Genomic DNA, 16,791 nt, shown 5'->3' with positions numbered 1-16,791 from the left:
TCGTCTGGGCCCAACTGTCGCCCAAACATCAGAAACCCCCTCATCACATCCGGTCTGCTGCTTGTCCACAGGTGGTCATACCCCTTGTTCAGCTCTGCTCTCAGATGTTCGGCCTTCTCAGACACTTCCTTCGCATTTGACCTCACCTGCTCCAGCGCGCTCAGGGCAGGGCTCTGATTCAGGCTGGGCTGGTAGTTTATGTGGCGGTGAGTGGAGATTCTAAGGATAAGCTCTGAGGTGGTGTCAAGTCAACTCAAGACACTATGGCCTGCAGACTCTGATCCACAGACAGGACGACACTTGTTACAGAAAGGTCAGAGGGCCCAAAGGGATTGCCCTGAGACTGCAGCACCAGAGCCACACTGAACAGAGGCTGCTCGGTGCTCTTCATGCTCAGTGAGGAAGGACTGAGCCATCTGCAGAAGCTGGAGCAGACCAGACTGGATCAGGTCATCGATGTGATCCAGATAGAACCAGGCTTCAGAGCGCTCCTCAGCACGGTACAAGGACTTGTTCTCCTGGGTCAGCTCCTCTGCGTCCTGGGACAACTGCAACTGACTGGTCTCTCTAGCTCCGCCCCTCAGCAGTCCATCCTTGTGGCGCTGCAGTAGCTGAATCTTACCCCACACCTCTATGATCTGGTGGATGGTTGCTGATATTGTCCTAGCCTCTGTGATCATTTGATGGAAACTCAACACTTCTGCCTCTGGACCTCCCGCAGCAGCCCCTGAGTGCCCCATGACAAACTCTGGAGTCCGGACAGGTCACTTTTAAGGTCCTGGAGTTGAGCCTGAATCAGAGGCCACGCCAATGAGTCGACGCTGCTCACCGCCTGGTTAAAACAGGACTGCATTCTGCACAAGCTGAGGTGAGTCTGTGAGGTCTTCTCTGCTGCTGAACAGGTGAGAGGCCTGAGGATTTAGCTTTACACGTTGGTCCTGATTGATAAACCGCAGCTCACGAAGCATCGTCTCCAGTTCGAGGCAACAAGGGACCTAAAGTTTGTATGCCTGGATCTGGCGTTGTGCTAAGAGCTCATTGTCATACACTTCTGTCCGAATAGTGTTCCTAAGTTAGTCGAAGTGGAGATGGAGCTTGTTTAAAATAGAAGGATGCCTCAAGACTGGCTCAAACAAGAAGTAGTGCATGTTACCAAAGCGTGACTGAAGTCGGTCACTACACGACTTTCAACATCCTAAACTTGAGAGTGAAACTGGGCCCAGAATAACATCACAGTCTTGGACAGAGTGATCAAATGATTCAGGAAGTGGTTGTACAGTTCATCAATCAGCCCAGTCCACTTCCTTCCAAAGATTCCTGACAGAATGGCTTAGTCCAGGTAGGATATGTCTACAGGTACAACTCCCTTGTTTTCTCCAATCGCTCCAGAAACGGTCATGGTGGACGAAAATGCAGAACTGATGGGAAATCACACTTTGTCCCAGGAAGCGCTGGCTCAACTCGATGAAGAGGCAGCAGATCTCTTGCAGGAGAACCAAAATGTGACAAGATTTGCAGTAAAATTGTGATCGAGTCCATAGCAAACGGACATCCTTCATCATGATTTCCACATAATCCTGCAATTTGGGGTAGTCTGTGGTCTGCAAGGGGTTTAGGAGTTTTTGGAGAGGTTTTGGGTTGTGGGTTATATCCTCAGCTTCTGTCTGAGCGCTTTGCACGTCGTTGCAGGTCTGTTTAAATGAGGTTGCGTACGCACTTTGGTCAACAGTGGCTTTGACGCTCTTTAGCTGTTTGTCGAAGAAACACAGATTTTGAAGCCAGCCTCGTTTTCAGGCAAGGGTTTGTTTTGTTCCAATAGAAACTCCTTCTTCAAGAACTCAACCACAAGCTCCGCCCACTCTATGATGGTCCAATCACAAGCTTGGAGAAGTTATGATTGACCAGTGCCACCTAATTTAAACCCTTTTCAAGATTGGAGATTTCCCTTTGGTGGCTGGGCTGAAGGAGAAGGTTGTCTTCTGACATCCACTCAAAGGTCTCTCCGTTACTGATCAAGGGTAGCTCCATGTTGTTTGTTAGCGCAGTGGTCAGGGTAGCTCCATGTCCTTTGTTAGCGCAGTGGTCAGGGTAGCTCCATGTCCTTTGTTAGCGCAGTGGTCAGGGTAGTTCCATGTCCTTTGTTAGCGCAGTGGTCAGGGTAGCTCCATGTCCTTTGTTAGCGCAGTGGTCAGGGTAGCTCCATGTCCTTTGTTAGCGCAGTGGTCAGGGTAGCTCCATGTCCTTTGTTAGCGCAGTGGTCAGGGTAGCTCCATGTCCTTTGTTAGCGCAGTGGTCAGGGTAGCTCCATGTCCTTCGTTAGCGCAGTGGTCAGGGTAGCTCCATGTCCTTTGTTAGCTCAGTGGTCAGGGTAGCTCAATGTCCTTTGTTAGCGCTGTGGTCAGGGTAGCTCCATGTCCTTTGTTAGCGCAGTGGTCAGGGTAGCTCCATGTCCTTCGTTAGCGCAGTGGTCAGGGTAGCTCCATTTCCTTTGTTAGCGCAGTGGTCAGGGTAGCTCCATGTCCTTTGTTAGCGCTGTGGTCAGGGTAGCTCCATGTCCTTTGTTAGCGCAGTGGTCAGGGTAGCTCCATGTCCTTTGTTAGCGCAGTGGTCAGGGTAGCTCCATGTCCTTTGTTAGCGCAGTGGTCAGGGTAGCTCCATGTCCTTTGTTAGCGCAGTGGTCAGGGTAGCTCCATGTCCTTCGTTAGCGCAGTGGTCAGGGTAGCTCCATGTCCTTTGTTAGCTCAGTGGTCAGGGTAGCTCAATGTCCTTTGTTAGCGCTGTGGTCAGGGTAGCTCCATGTCCTTTGTTAGCGCAGTGGTCAGGGTAGCTCCATGTCCTTCGTTAGCGCAGTGGTCAGGGTAGCTCCATGTCCTTTGTTAGCGCAGTGGTCAGGGTAGCTCCATGTCCTTTGTTAGCGCAGTGGTCAGGGTAGCTCCATGTCCTTTGTTAGCGCAGTGGTCAGGGTAGCTCCATGTCCTTTGTTAGCGCAGTGGTCAGGGTAGCTCCATGTCCTTTGTTAGCGCAGTGGTCAGGGTAGCTCCATGTCCTTTGTTAGCGCAGTGGTCAGGGTAGCTCCATGTCCTTTGTTAGCGCAGTGGTCAGGGTAGCTCCATGTCCTTTGTTAGCGCAGTGGTCAGGGTAGCTCAATGTCCTTTGTTAGCGCTGTGGTCAGGGTAGCTCCATGTCCTTTGTTAGCGCAGTGGTCAGGGTAGCTCCATGTCCTTCGTTAGCGCAGTGGTCAGGGTAGCTCCATGTCCTTTGTTAGCGCAGTGGTCAGGGTAGTTCCATGTCCTTTGTTAGCGCTGTGGTCAGGGTAGCTCCATGTCCTTCGTTAGCGCAGTGGTCAGGGTAGCTCCATGTCCTTTGTTAGCGCAGTGGTCAGGGTAGCTCCATGTCCTTCGTTAGCGCAGTGGTCAGGGTAGCTCCATGTCCTTTGTTAGCGCAGTGGTCAGGGTAGTTCCATGTCCTTTGTTAGCGCAGTGGTCAGGGTAGTTCCATGTCCTTTGTTAGCGCAGTGGTCAGGGTAGCTCCATGTCCTTTGTTAGCGCAGTGGTCAGGGTAGCTCCATGTCCTTTGTTAGCGCAGTGGTCAGGGTAGCTCAATGTCCTTCGTTAGCGCAGTGGTCAGGGTAGCTCCATGTCCTTTGTTAGCGCAGTGGTCAGGGTAGCTCAATGTCCTTTGTTAGCGCTGTGGTCAGGGTAGCTCCATGTCCTTTGTTAGCGCAGTGGTCAGGGTAGCTCCATGTCCTTCGTTAGCGCAGTGGTCAGGGTAGCTCCATGTCCTTTGTTAGCGCAGTGGTCAGGGTAGTTCCATGTCCTTTGTTAGCGCTGTGGTCAGGGTAGCTCCATGTCCTTCGTTAGCGCAGTGGTCAGGGTAGCTCCATGTCCTTTGTTAGCGCAGTGGTCAGGGTAGCTCCATGTCCTTCGTTAGCGCAGTGGTCAGGGTAGCTCCATGTCCTTTGTTAGCGCAGTGGTCAGGGTAGTTCCATGTCCTTTGTTAGCGCAGTGGTCAGGGTAGCTCCATGTCCTTTGTTAGCGCAGTGGTCAGGGTAGCTCCATGTCCTTTGTTAGCGCAGTGGTCAGGGTAGCTCCATGTCCTTCGTTAGCGCAGTGGTCAGGGTAGCTCAATGTCCTTTGTTAGCGCTGTGGTCAGGGTAGCTCCATGTCCTTTGTTAGCGCAGTGGTCAGGGTAGCTCCATGTCCTTCGTTAGCGCAGTGGTCAGGGTAGCTCCATGTCCTTTGTTAGCGCAGTGGTCAGGGTAGCTCCATGTCCTTTGTTAGCGCAGTGGTCAGGGTAGCTCCATGTCCTTTGTTAGCGCAGTGGTCAGGGTAGCTCCATGTCCTTTGTTAGCGCAGTGGTCAGGGTAGCTCCATGTCCTTTGTTAGCGCAGTGGTCAGGGTAGCTCCATGTCCTTTGTTAGCGCAGTGGTCAGGGTAGCTCCATGTCCTTTGTTAGCGCAGTGGTCAGGGTAGCTCCATGTCCTTTGTTAGCGCAGTGGTCAGGGTAGTTCCATGTCCTTTGTTAGCGCAGTGGTCAGGGTAGCTCCATGTCCTTCGTTAGCGCAGTGGTCAGGGTAGCTCCATGTCCTTTGTTAGCGCAGTGGTCAGGGTAGCTCAATGTCCTTTGTTAGCGCTGTGGTCAGGGTAGCTCCATGTCCTTTGTTAGCGCAGTGGTCAGGGTAGCTCCATGTCCTTCGTTAGCGCAGTGGTCAGGGTAGCTCCATGTCCTTTGTTAGCGCAGTGGTCAGGGTAGCTCCATGTCCTTTGTTAGCGCAGTGGTCAGGGTAGCTCCATGTCCTTTGTTAGCGCAGTGGTCAGGGTAGCTCCATGTCCTTTGTTAGCGCAGTGGTCAGGGTAGCTCCATGTCCTTTGTTAGCGCAGTGGTCAGGGTAGCTCCATGTCCTTTGTTAGCGCAGTGGTCAGGGTAGCTCCATGTCCTTTGTTAGCGCAGTGGTCAGGGTAGCTCCATGTCCTTTGTTAGCGCAGTGGTCAGGGTAGTTCCATGTCCTTTTTTAGCGCAGTGGTCAGGGTAGCTCCATGTCCTTTGTTAGCGCAGTGGTCAGGGTAGCTCCATGTCCTTTGTTAGCGCAGTGGTCAGGGTAGCTCCATGTCCTTCGTTAGCGCAGTGGTCAGGGTAGCTCCATGTCCTTTGTTAGCGCAGTGGTCAGGGTAGCTCAATGTCCTTTGTTAGCGCTGTGGTCAGGGTAGCTCCATGTCCTTTGTTAGCGCAGTGGTCAGGGTAGCTCCATGTCCTTCGTTAGCGCAGTGGTCAGGGTAGCTCCATGTCCTTTGTTAGCGCAGTGGTCAGGGTAGCTCCATGTCCTTTGTTAGCGCAGTGGTCAGGGTAGCTCCATGTCCTTTGTTAGCGCAGTGGTCAGGGTAGCTCCATGTCCTTTGTTAGCGCAGTGGTCAGGGTAGCTCCATGTCCTTTGTTAGCGCAGTGGTCAGGGTAGCTCCATGTCCTTTGTTAGCGCAGTGGTCAGGCTGAGCGTGTTGTTCCCGGTAAACACACAAACATCAGTTTCTTGGCGGTGTCTTTGGTCACTGCTTCACGGCTCAGTTTGCTCAGCATGTCATATCCCATGTCATATCTCTTACGGCGTAACCATAGCAATGACCAATGTCACAGATTCAACAGTAGACGTAATAGAAATAGGAAGCTCGGGGCGTGTTAGCGCCCCCTCTCTTGCGTTGCAGGGTGGCGCTGTGGCGCGGGTTATTATTGCTAGATAAAAATGGCTGTGTGACCTTCTTGAACACTGCATGTATCAAAACATTTTTATATTTTAAAACATGATCTTTAGAAAGTACAGAGATGTGGGCGGGGATAGGGGGAAAGTGAAAACTGTTTTTTTTAGCACTCAAACCTCAAATGCAGACATGCATAATGCTTAAAATGTGATAAAAATCGATTTTACCAGTGGTGGGCCATCAGGGCCAGCAAGGCCTTCTCTGCTAGCCTAAACATAATCAGAATATGATTTAAAAATATATATATTTTCCCACAAATATTTATTACATGATTCCCCAAAGTAAGAGTTTTACTCTTTATTTCATGTCTTTCCTCTTGTTGCACTGCTTCTGCCCCAGGTTGAGATTTGGAGGCTGGTCTTATGTTAGATCTTTTATCCAATCATATTCAGGCATCATGTGTTGCCAGGTAAAATCTGCCGAGGCCTTCAGACTCAACAGTGAGGGTGTTTGTAGCTTAAAGTGAATGGAAATAAAAATGATGTGTCAACCAATCAGCTTCAGAGTTGGCTCTTGTACGTCTGCTGCTGTTGCTCAGGAGCAGCTGCAGGTGCATCACGTCTTTTGATTGGATCACCAATACTGAGAGGCAGGTCCTATCGGCGGGGCTCTGCAGAACATCAGAACGAGGAAACAATCCATGTTCTACTAAGCTGTTTTTTCAACCCACAATGTGGAAGGAGGAAAATATATCGATTTGGTCGAGGATATAATTATAACGCCTTTCTCAAGACGAACTTTTCAAGAAAAGTTAGACATTGTAAGAAGAGGTCGTCCGACGCAGACGCTGCAAAGCCTGTTTTGGCGGATTCGTTCCCCACTTTCAAAGTTTGGACATTGCGGAGAACGGCACGGACATTAGCACGGACAACACGTTGACAACGCGCAGACATTGCCGCGGACATCTCCGTGGACAACGCGCGGAGAACAAGCGGACATTGGCTCGGACAAGCTGAGGCATCGCCTGGTTAAACTGTGTTTCTGTCTAAACGTATAGTCATCATAATGATGGTAATAAGAGGTGGATTCATTCAGGTGGGACTGTTACTGAAGGCCCCAGGCCCCAGGCCCCAGACCCACGGCCCGGGCCCCAGACCCACGGCCCGGGCCCCAGACCCACAATACTGATGTTACATTATAAGATCACTTCAAATGAAATGAACTGCAGCATAATTCAGTTGCATATTTCAAATGTTAAAAAGTGAGTTTGATGTAGTGACAGTTTTGAGCTCTTGACTTGTCACCCACTGTCTGAGGATAATGTTGTTTGTTCCCACGCTGTGAGCGGTGCTTGAACGCGCCTCGGCTGCTCCATGCATCAGGCTGTGTCTGTGGAGAGATTGTTCCCACGCTGTGAGCGGTGCTTGAACGCGCCTCGGCTGCTCCATGCATCAGGCTGTGTCTGTGGAGAGATTGTTCCCACGCTGTGAGCGGTGCTTGAACGCGCCTCGGCTGCTCCATGCATCAGGCTGTGTCTGTGGAGAGATTGTTCCCACGCTGTGAGCGGTGCTTGAACGCGCCTCGGCTGCTCCATGCATCAGGCTGTGTCTGTGGAGAGATTGTTCCCACGCTGTGAGCGGTGCTTGAACGCGCCTCGGCTGCTCTATGCATCAGGCTGTGTCTGTGGAGAGATTGTTCCCACGCTGTGAGCGGTGCTTGAACGCGCCTCGGCTGCTCCATGCATCAGGCTGTGTCTGTGGAGAGATTGTTCCCACGCTGTGAGCGGTGCTTGAACGCGCCTCGGCTGCTCCATGCATCAGGCTGTGTCTGTGGAGAGATTGTTCCCACGCTGTGAGCGGTGCTTGAACGCGCCTCGGCTGCTCCATGCATCAGGCTGTGTCTGTGGAGAGATTGTTCCCACGCTGTGAGCGGTGCTTGAACGCGCCTCGGCTGCTCCATGCATCAGGCTGTGTCTGTGGAGAGATTGTTCCCACGCTGTGAGCGGTGCTTGAACGCGCCTCGGCTGCTCCATGCATCAGGCTGTGTCTGTGGAGAGATTGTTCCCACGCTGTGAGCGGTGCTTGAACGCGCCTCGGCTGCTCCATGCATCAGGCTGTGTCTGTGGAGAGATTGTTCCCACGCTGTGAGCGGTGCTTGAACGCGCCTCGGCTGCTCCATGCATCAGGCTGTGTCTGTGGAGAGATTGTTCCCACGCTGTGAGCGGTGCTTGAACGCGCCTCGGCTGCTCCATGCATCAGGCTGTGTCTGTGGAGAGATTGTTCCCACGCTGTGAGCGGTGCTTGAACGCGCCTCGGCTGCTCCATGCATCAGGCTGTGTCTGTGGAGAGATTGTTCCCACGCTGTGAGCGGTGCTTGAACGCGCCTCGGCTGCTCCATGCATCAGGCTGTGTCTGTGGAGAGATACCTGCGGCTACTGCACTCAGCTAACAGCTTCACCCATCACTCATCCTGCCCAGCAATGACGAGACCAACCACACACAAAATGACTTTATTTGGTTTCTCACTTGAAGCCGAGTTTTATTTTAGGGGAATCATGGAGACCGTCATTTGGTTTTAGTGTTTTTAACTATTGTAGCGTATCGCCGAGTCCATTTTGCGTCTAAGTGGAAGTGGTTAAAGACAAAGAGAAAAGAGCTTTCCCATTGCTAGAATGGTTCGGGCCTAAAAAAGAAGACAAGAGGTAAGGATGATGCTTTTATGGACGATTTTACCTTGTAAATCTGTGCGTTTCCCCCTGCCTGACATGCTGTATTGTTTTAATTACCCGATCTGTATTTGTTTTTGACGCTAACTAGCCGCTAGCCTAGCTGGAGCTAACACTGCTAAGCAAAGGTGAAGTGCTAGGTATCGTTAGCAATAGGCTCTTTTTGGGGGACAGGATTAGTGAATAACTGTTTTGCTGATGTAAAAATATAAATCTACTCACTACATAAATGAAATACGTTCGAGAAAATTCAAACAAATCAGTTGTATAAGATATTCTGTGATTTACAGCTTGAAGATCATGTGTTTGTTTCTGTAATGTTGTTCTGCACAGTTTGTTTTTCTTTTTCTGGACAAGTCTGACAGAGCACCAAGACCATTTAAATGCAGTTATTTCAATATGACATGCCTGATAACGCTGTCCTCTACTTTTTACAGTAACGAAATATTTATACAACTTTATAATCAACTTCTTTTGGGAGTAGACTCTCTGCTTGTTCTTTAAATGGCACTATAAGCATGTGCAATTGCAAGATGAATGTATTTAAAAATCACGAAGCAAACTGCAAACGCTGCAAATAATATTTAAGTATGTAAAAATGCCAACTTGTAGTTTAGACCTCTACAAACATGTTCTCCAATGCATGTCATCCTTGTTTAAGTTCAGCACTTACATATTGCAGTTTTCTCTCAAACGTCAATGCTCCTCGGCGTGTTATTAAAATGTGCACCGTGAACAGAAGAATTCCAACTATTAAAACTGCGAGAACATGATCGCAATCCCAGAACTTGTCAGAATGATTGCAGTCACAGGTATTTGGCCTGGTTTTGTTTCTCGACTGACACCGGATTGATGGAGGGTTAAGTAACACCCACTGCCGTTTCACTGTGACTGGCAAAACTTTTTCCCTCTCGTTCAGCATAAACCACACAATACTATCCTGCGTTTATTGTCTCAAATTACAGCCGGTGCCGGTTGGAGCCCAGTCAGCTCTGAACCCTGCTAATTTGCCTGAAGAAAAGCCAACCGCTCGGACGCAGGGCAACGTGATAGCTGCCGGTTCCTCTGCTGGCGTTTCAGACTTTCGCAAAAAGGGACAGCTGATGTGCTTTAGGAGGCCATTTTACACGCCACAGCGGGGGGAAGGGCCAGCGGCACCAAAGCCGTCATAAGTCCAGAGTGGTTCGAAACGACGTGGACGAATTAAACGGCGGATGGTTGGCAAGAAGTGCACCAGGAAGTTCACGCGAGAAGGAGCGACCCCAGTTTGTTTACCTAGTTTGACACAGCCGCTGCGAGAGGGGGTGCGAAGGGTCGTGAACTTTATGGCAGGTAGTTGTAAAGGGCCCCAGCTGCGAGTCAGAAATGTCTTCCAGATTGTTGCATTGGCCCCTTTTAAGTTTTGCAGGAGTGACCACAATTGTGCTTATCTAGATCAAAGAGGTCGATGAAGCGACTCGGGATGTAAAGCAGTGTGCAAAGAAGGGCTCATTTGAAAGACAAACTGCTGCTTGACGCACATACTGTTTTGCACCTTAAGACGATAAACATATCATTTGGTTGTTCTTTCTACAGCAGTTTAATACTTTTTCTACTGTGTCAATAATAGTATTCAGACTATATCACGTCACTCCAACAGAAATGTGTTAAAACGTGTATTTTTAAATGAATTTGTTGATTTAAGTAGCAGACAAATGTGAAACAACTGTAGAATTATGTGCAAAAATATCACTTTATGATACTTTATACTAACTAACAAAACAAAATTCACAGTTGCATTTGTAGTCTGTTCTGCCCGCCTCGACTAGCCCGTACCTTCTTGCTCTATTTTAGGCTTGGGTTGTATAAGTAAATTAAATAAATATCAAAAGTCATGTGCTGCTCATTACGTTTTATGAAGTACGCGCCTCACGTGACTCTCCAGTCTGAATTAGCACGGGAGGTCGCGGCTGCCCACAAATGGCTCCAGTACTTTTGAGAACACTAATCCAAACAGCTGGAAGATAAAGTGTTATATTTTCTAATTTATTGTGTTCTATCGTTTTGCTCGATTTTGAATAATGAGATGTTTTCCAAAGATTTTCATGTGAGTCATTAGTGTGTTGTTGACTCACTTGAACATGAGCAACGTCATATTAAAGGGCTAAATTAGATTGGATTTATTTTTAATGACATCATGGCTTTGTTTTTAAATCATCTTTGGAAAAATAACCTTAGTTTAAAGGTTCACTGTGTAACATTTTGGTGTGTTCCTGATTTGTTTTGCTCGTGGTGTGGCATGTACTTAAAGGAAAATGAAGGAAAAGCAGCACTTGGGGTCAAAACAGGAAGTGCGCTGTTAGCATGCTAGTTGTTGTTAGCTTTACCGTGACGTGGTCTATGAAACTTATAAACTCATCGCACTGAATAATTTGTATGATCGTAAAACGTGAGAAAGTGAGTGCTATCTTTGGAGCGCTATAAATCGTTTGAAATGAACTCGTTTTTTCTCTTCACATTTTGTTAAAAAGCAGTTTTTTAAAGGCATTTTTAAGCAATAAAACAACTGCAATTGAACATGCCGGATAAGTTCAATGCCGTACTGCGGAACATTCCGTGGCGAATCGATAACGCCTCCTCGGAATTTAGCACGTGCTTGACCCCTCGCCAGAAAAAAGTTATATAGTGCACATAAACTTGGACGCTTTGACCTTTTCACCTATTAGTTTATGAGTGTATTGTCCAGCGCGCAAACAAGTCATGTGGCAGCAACACATTTGTTCTGTGTCTTTCCTCTCTGATGTGAAACTCCATTTGCTTCCTGTTTAGCTTTTTTTGCCACGGTTTCAGTGCAACGGTTTCCTCTTTGGCCGCAGACCTTGTTCTAATGACTTGTCTGCCGTTTTTTTTGCGTTTCCGGGCAGGAGGAGGAGCGGGCCCTGAGCCGCTTTTGGCTTCAGGACGGCGTTTACTTGCACGTTTTTTGGAAGCGACGTTAAGTAATCGCACAAGAAAGCCGGGTCCAAGGGTTCATTAAAGTTCATTAAATACCCAGCGAGCTTTGTTATTGCCGTATTATTAATATTAAAGCCTCTGACGGCGCTGTGTTATGGATAGCGTCTTGATTTGCAGCCAGTTTCACACGGGTCATTAATCAAAGCGGGGTTTGACTGGAAACGCATCAATACATCCGAACTCAAACGAACCCTCTTGGCAAACGAGCACCTTACGTCTGTTATATTCATTATTATTGCATTACGCTTCATGTACGGCTTCAGTAACAAACGGCTTTAGCGCGGATGTAGCTTTTTTTTTTTATTTAGCTACGTCTTCTCAATGCCTCTTTTACCAGCGAAAACGATGAAAATGATCTTATCTTAATGTTGACCTGAATCTCTGGGCGACGTACGAGAAACCGTCACGTGTTTGATGTAAAGGCTTTTTTTTCCGGCTTTCGGCGCCGTCGTCCACGCTGCAGCCAATCAGAGTTTCTTTGACAGAGCGACGAGCTGACGGGAACATGAAGAAAAACTCATTTGTCCAATTTTTGTATTTTGTATTTCACGAAACGGCTGGGATCTGAAAGAAAGTGGCTGCCTTTCGAGCCCTTTTCGTTGAAGCCGAGTCAATTAAACTATTTTAGCAAACCCTGAGTCAGTAATCGAATACCGTATTTTCCGGACTATAAGTCGCACCAGCCAAAAAATGCATAATAGAGATGAAAAAAACATATATAAGTCGCACTGGAGTATAAGTCGCACCGGCCAAAAAATGCATATTTAAGTCGCACTGGAATATGAAATGCGGTCGCAAGTGTGAAAATAACAAATAATATCACATAAGTCGCTCCGGAGTATAAGTATATAAGTGTAAGTCGTAGCCTGGCCAAAACAATGAAAAAAGGTACAACTTATAGTCCCCAATCTAATATCTAATAATCGCCTTCTGAGCTACACACAGACACACGGTTGTTCTGAGAGTTCATCCAGGTCACTGACAGAATAATCGCTCGAAGCTGTTGGAAGTTCAATGTGAAATATGGCGCTACATATTTGTACAGCTGGAGAATATTGTAAACCTTTGTCACGTCGATAAAGGCAAAGCTCAAACGTACAGCTGCCCGCGTCCACTCTCCGAAAATGATTGTTAAGAGAGAAAATATTGGATACAAATGATACTTTTATGATGTTCTGAAATTTCCTATGGTCGACTGACTTTATGAAGACGTCAGACGGTCTCTGTCCATCTCGAAAATGAGTTGTACTTGGTAGTTTCACCACGTCCGCAGTAGAAATGAACCTTCACCTGGAGAAGATGTGGGCGACGCACTTCTCTCTTCTCAGGAAAGATAGTGCAGCAAATGTTCAGAGCCGCAAACGAGCCGCTCGTGCAAAAACCTCCCAGATCCGTCTGTGCGCCATGGAAATGTTTGAATAAAAGTGGGAAAAGTGGAAAAGAGTGCGGCAATAACTCAAACTCATTATTTATTTTTTTCAATTTTTTTTAAACATAAAACAAGGAACAAGACCAGAGAGCAACAACAATAATATTGATAATAATAAACAATACTGTAAAAATTAATAAATAAATAGAATAAAAAAACAATGTAAATAAAAATAATAATAAACAATGATTTTACAAAAAATAATAAACAATAATGTAAATAATACAAAAATAAGAATATGAAAAAAATAAAAAAATAATAAACAATGCAAATGCTAAAACAAAAACATTATGTAAATAAAAAAACAATAATCAAACAAAAAATAATAAACAATAATGTAAATAATTAAAATAATAATAATAAACAATAATGTAAATACAAATATAATAATAATAATAATAATCAATGTCAATAATAAAAAATAAGAATGATAAACAATAATGACAAACACAATCACGTCCAACATATAAGTTCCATTTAATGTAAAGTTATAAACTCATTATTTTAAGGCGGCACAGTTTTTCAAAGATTTTTTTGTCTGTTTCACCAGTTCATACATTTATATTGTAGTATTCTGACTCCAGTTTCTGTAATGGCATCTCTTTGAACACAGACTAAATAATCCTGAGTTGAATAAGACCTCTGTGTGTCTTTTCCCTTCTGTTGCTTTTGGTCACGCAGCAGAGAAAACATGGCCCTGACACAGTCTGTTCACTGAAGCCTTGAATCAAACACTGACTTACTTTTACTTTGTTTATTTCCCTCTATGCGGTCTTGTGCATTTTTAACTGTAGACTTTATAGAGGACGATGGTGAGATGCAATACTGCCACTTGCAAACGTCGCAGGTGCAAATATAATAGCATTGAAAGGGTCACTCCTAACTAATCTTAGAAAAAGGCCCCCCGGAGTCACAAAATAAAAAGGTACGCTCCACTCCTTTGCTGATCATTGAGTCTTTTGTCGTTAAAAAGCTCTGCACATGAAACTATGACCGTCGTGCACTCACAAGAACACAATGTTTGGCAACTGAAGTGAACCGTCTGCTTCGCTCGACTGATTCACAGATTGACGTCAGGGGATCGTATTTGGCGTGACGGCTGGTGTATTACTACCAATGCGGGAAAAGTTATTCACGGAGCGAGTTATTACGTACAAAATGTGGCAGATTCAAGTGAAGATAAAGTAAAGATTTATTTACAGGGCCACTGCCTCCCCAATAATAATAATAATAGAAAATAATAATAATGGATGATGATGATAATAATAATGATGATGATGATAATGGAAAATAATAATGATAATAATAGAAAAATATAGCCGCAAGCGGCAATGATCGGCCCTCGCCACGCCGCCGCCGCCACGCCGCAAGAGGAGGGGGCGCTAACGCGCCCCAATTGTCCTTTTATTACGCTAAACATAACTAAACATTTAACCTCCATATAAAATCTGTAGGGGGCGCTGTGGCGCCAAATGAATTTATTTCACTTCAAGTAGGTTTAGGACAAAGAGTTTAACAACTGATTCTAATTTGACGCAATTCGGACTTTATCTGCGCAAACGGCAGAAATGTTAAATTTGGGAGATTTCTGAAATTCTAGCTAAAGTTTGCGGCTTTGCCGCACAGAGACCGTGACAGGTATCAATGTAATTTGGATAACTTTTGATGTCCCACTCCTCAGTAGCATTTTCACCAAATTTCAGCTTTTTAGGGCCAACGCCCTGGGAGGAGTTCGTAAAAGTACGACGTTTGGAAAAACTCCGAAGTCATGTTTAGCCATTTTTGAAGCAATATGGCCGACATTTGGTTCGGGGGACGGCGTTGCCGTAATAATATTTTTTACTTCTCTTGTCACCATCTACCTCTGCGCCAAATTTCATGATTCTACGATCAGATTTTTTTTGGGTCATTTCCCATCTCTCAATGCATTTTTGGTACATTTGGTGGCGCTGACGCGCCAATTTTTTTTATTTTAGAAAAGGGAAATAGCCAGAATATAGAGAGGCACGATTTTTAGAGGTGTGCAAATTTTTGTGACTTTTCATCAATGTTCACTGGGTGAAAAATAGGGGGGTTGGTCCCGAGAAGAAGAAGAAAGAAAGAAAGAATAATATTCCGATGCGAAAACAATGTTTCCCATTTTTCAAATATTATAAACTATACATTTTCGGAAAGCGCTCGCGCTTTCCTACCTCATGGTGTGGGTCCCTGGTCACTGACGGGTACTTTCGATAATTTTGAGTGGGCTCCGCCCACTTTATGTTTTTGGCCCTCTATACAGTAATAATGTTCAATTTTTGCATTACATGCTTATATGCACGGAACATGCAAGAGATGGGGAACGTATTCGTGAGCTACTTAGCGCAAATGAGTGCTTTATATGGGGATGACGACCGCTTCGCGGTCGTCATCCCAATGTAAAGTGCTCGTTTAGTGCGAACTTTTGCACGGGCTTCGCCCGTTTACAACGGTAATGTTCCATTTTCCTACAACTAATTAGTATGCACGGGGCGTGCATGAGTGGAGGAGTGCGTTAGTGAGTGTTTGGAAGTGGGCGAGCGCTTCGCGCTCGATTTCGTGCGCACTACGTGCGCACTTTCGCAGCCGTGCTTCGCACGGCCTTACGAGATTAATAGGCCTCTCGCCAGCTTGTGGCGCTCGGGCCTAATAATAATAATGGATGATGATGATAATAATAATGATGATGATGATAATAGAAAATAATAATGATAATAATAGAAAATAATAGATGATGGTACTATTAGACAATAGATGATGATGATGATAATAGAAAATAATAATAATGGATGATGATGGTAATAATTATAATAATAGAAAATAATAATGATAATAATAGAAAATAGTAATACAAAATAATAACGATAATACTACAAAATAATAGATGATGGTGATAATAGATAATAGTAAATAATAATAATGGATGATGATAATATTGATAATAATAGAAAATAATAATTATAATAATAATAGAAAATAATAATGATAATACAAAATAATAGACGATGATGATAATAGAAAATAGATGATGATGATGATGATGATGATGATGATGATGATGATGATGATGATGATGATAGAAAATAATAAGAAAATGGAATAAATAAAATCAAAAACAAAAAATTAGTCCTTTCTAGACCTTTTTCCTGACACTCAAAGCGTCCATACTCTGTGGTGGTCGTTGCCCCCTCTAACCACCTTCACCACATCCACAGTTTCTTGTCTAAGGACACGACAACAGTTTGTGTGAAAGCTGCTGCTGCTCCTCTGTGGCACCAGGCACTAACCAGGCACTAACCAGGCACTAAACGGGCACCAACCAGGCCCAGCCCTGCTTAGCTTCCGAGATCAGACTGTTGGCCATGGACAAGGAGGTGTTACGGTCAACACGTCATACACTGTAAGAATGTTCAATACTGCCTAAACCTTGGACTCGGAGAAAAGATGTGCCGGTTCATTCTAACCTGTTTAACGCACTATATTATTGACTGTATTGACTACCATCTACGGCCCTCAACTGGCCCATCACTTCCTTTTGTTTTTCACTATGCGGCCCCTGGAAGAACGTTTGGACTCCCTAGAAATACCCCCCTTCATGTTTTAGTGACGCATCACATCAACGCTTTATATTCACATTTGTTTTCCACAGACTACTCTATTGACTGCGTGTTCTGATGATTCACAGTCTGGTCCTTTTCCAGGAGCGCGGCGTCGGCCCCCTTGCGTGTAACGGTTAGCGCGTTGCTATTTGCGGCGCTGCAGATCTCCCCCGGTCAAATTTAGCTGCGGTTGTCCTCTGAGTAAAAAGACATGTGGAGAACTCCTATCGCAGCCTGGCCACACGGGCTAATGTTTCACTAGTTTGTTATCACGTCAGGCCCGCTGCTTTTGCGAAATCGCCTCACAAGGCCAAACCGTTTGTATAGTCGTGGAGC

The 16,791-nt window shown here is 45.8% G+C and overlaps 2 protein-coding genes across 4 annotated transcripts in view; one reads left to right on the top strand and one right to left on the bottom strand.

Moving 5' to 3' along the window:
* LOC140360496 (NEDD4 family-interacting protein 1-like) overlaps window positions 1-16,791 on the bottom strand; it is a 115,411-nt gene that overhangs the window by 84,123 nt on the left and 14,497 nt on the right. The gene's annotated exons all lie outside the window — the stretch shown is intronic.
* The window catches only part of aff4 (AF4/FMR2 family, member 4), a 69,690-nt gene continuing 60,997 nt past the window's right edge, over window positions 8,099-16,791 (top strand). For both annotated transcript variants that reach the window (XM_072445706.1, XM_072445705.1), the window contains exon 1: window positions 8,099-8,391. The gene's annotated coding sequence lies outside the window, so the exon portion shown is untranslated. The remainder of the gene's footprint in view (window positions 8,392-16,791) is intronic.

Source organism: Eucyclogobius newberryi, unplaced genomic scaffold (genome assembly GCF_026437365.1).
Source record: "Eucyclogobius newberryi isolate DKJ021-1_F unplaced genomic scaffold, fEucNew1.0.hap1 SCAF_15, whole genome shotgun sequence".
In the NCBI taxonomy this organism is placed as follows: Eukaryota; Metazoa; Chordata; class Actinopteri; order Gobiiformes; family Gobiidae; genus Eucyclogobius; species Eucyclogobius newberryi.
The sequence above is the reverse complement of the archived record's forward strand: the minus strand, read 5'-3'. Positions and strand labels throughout refer to the sequence as shown.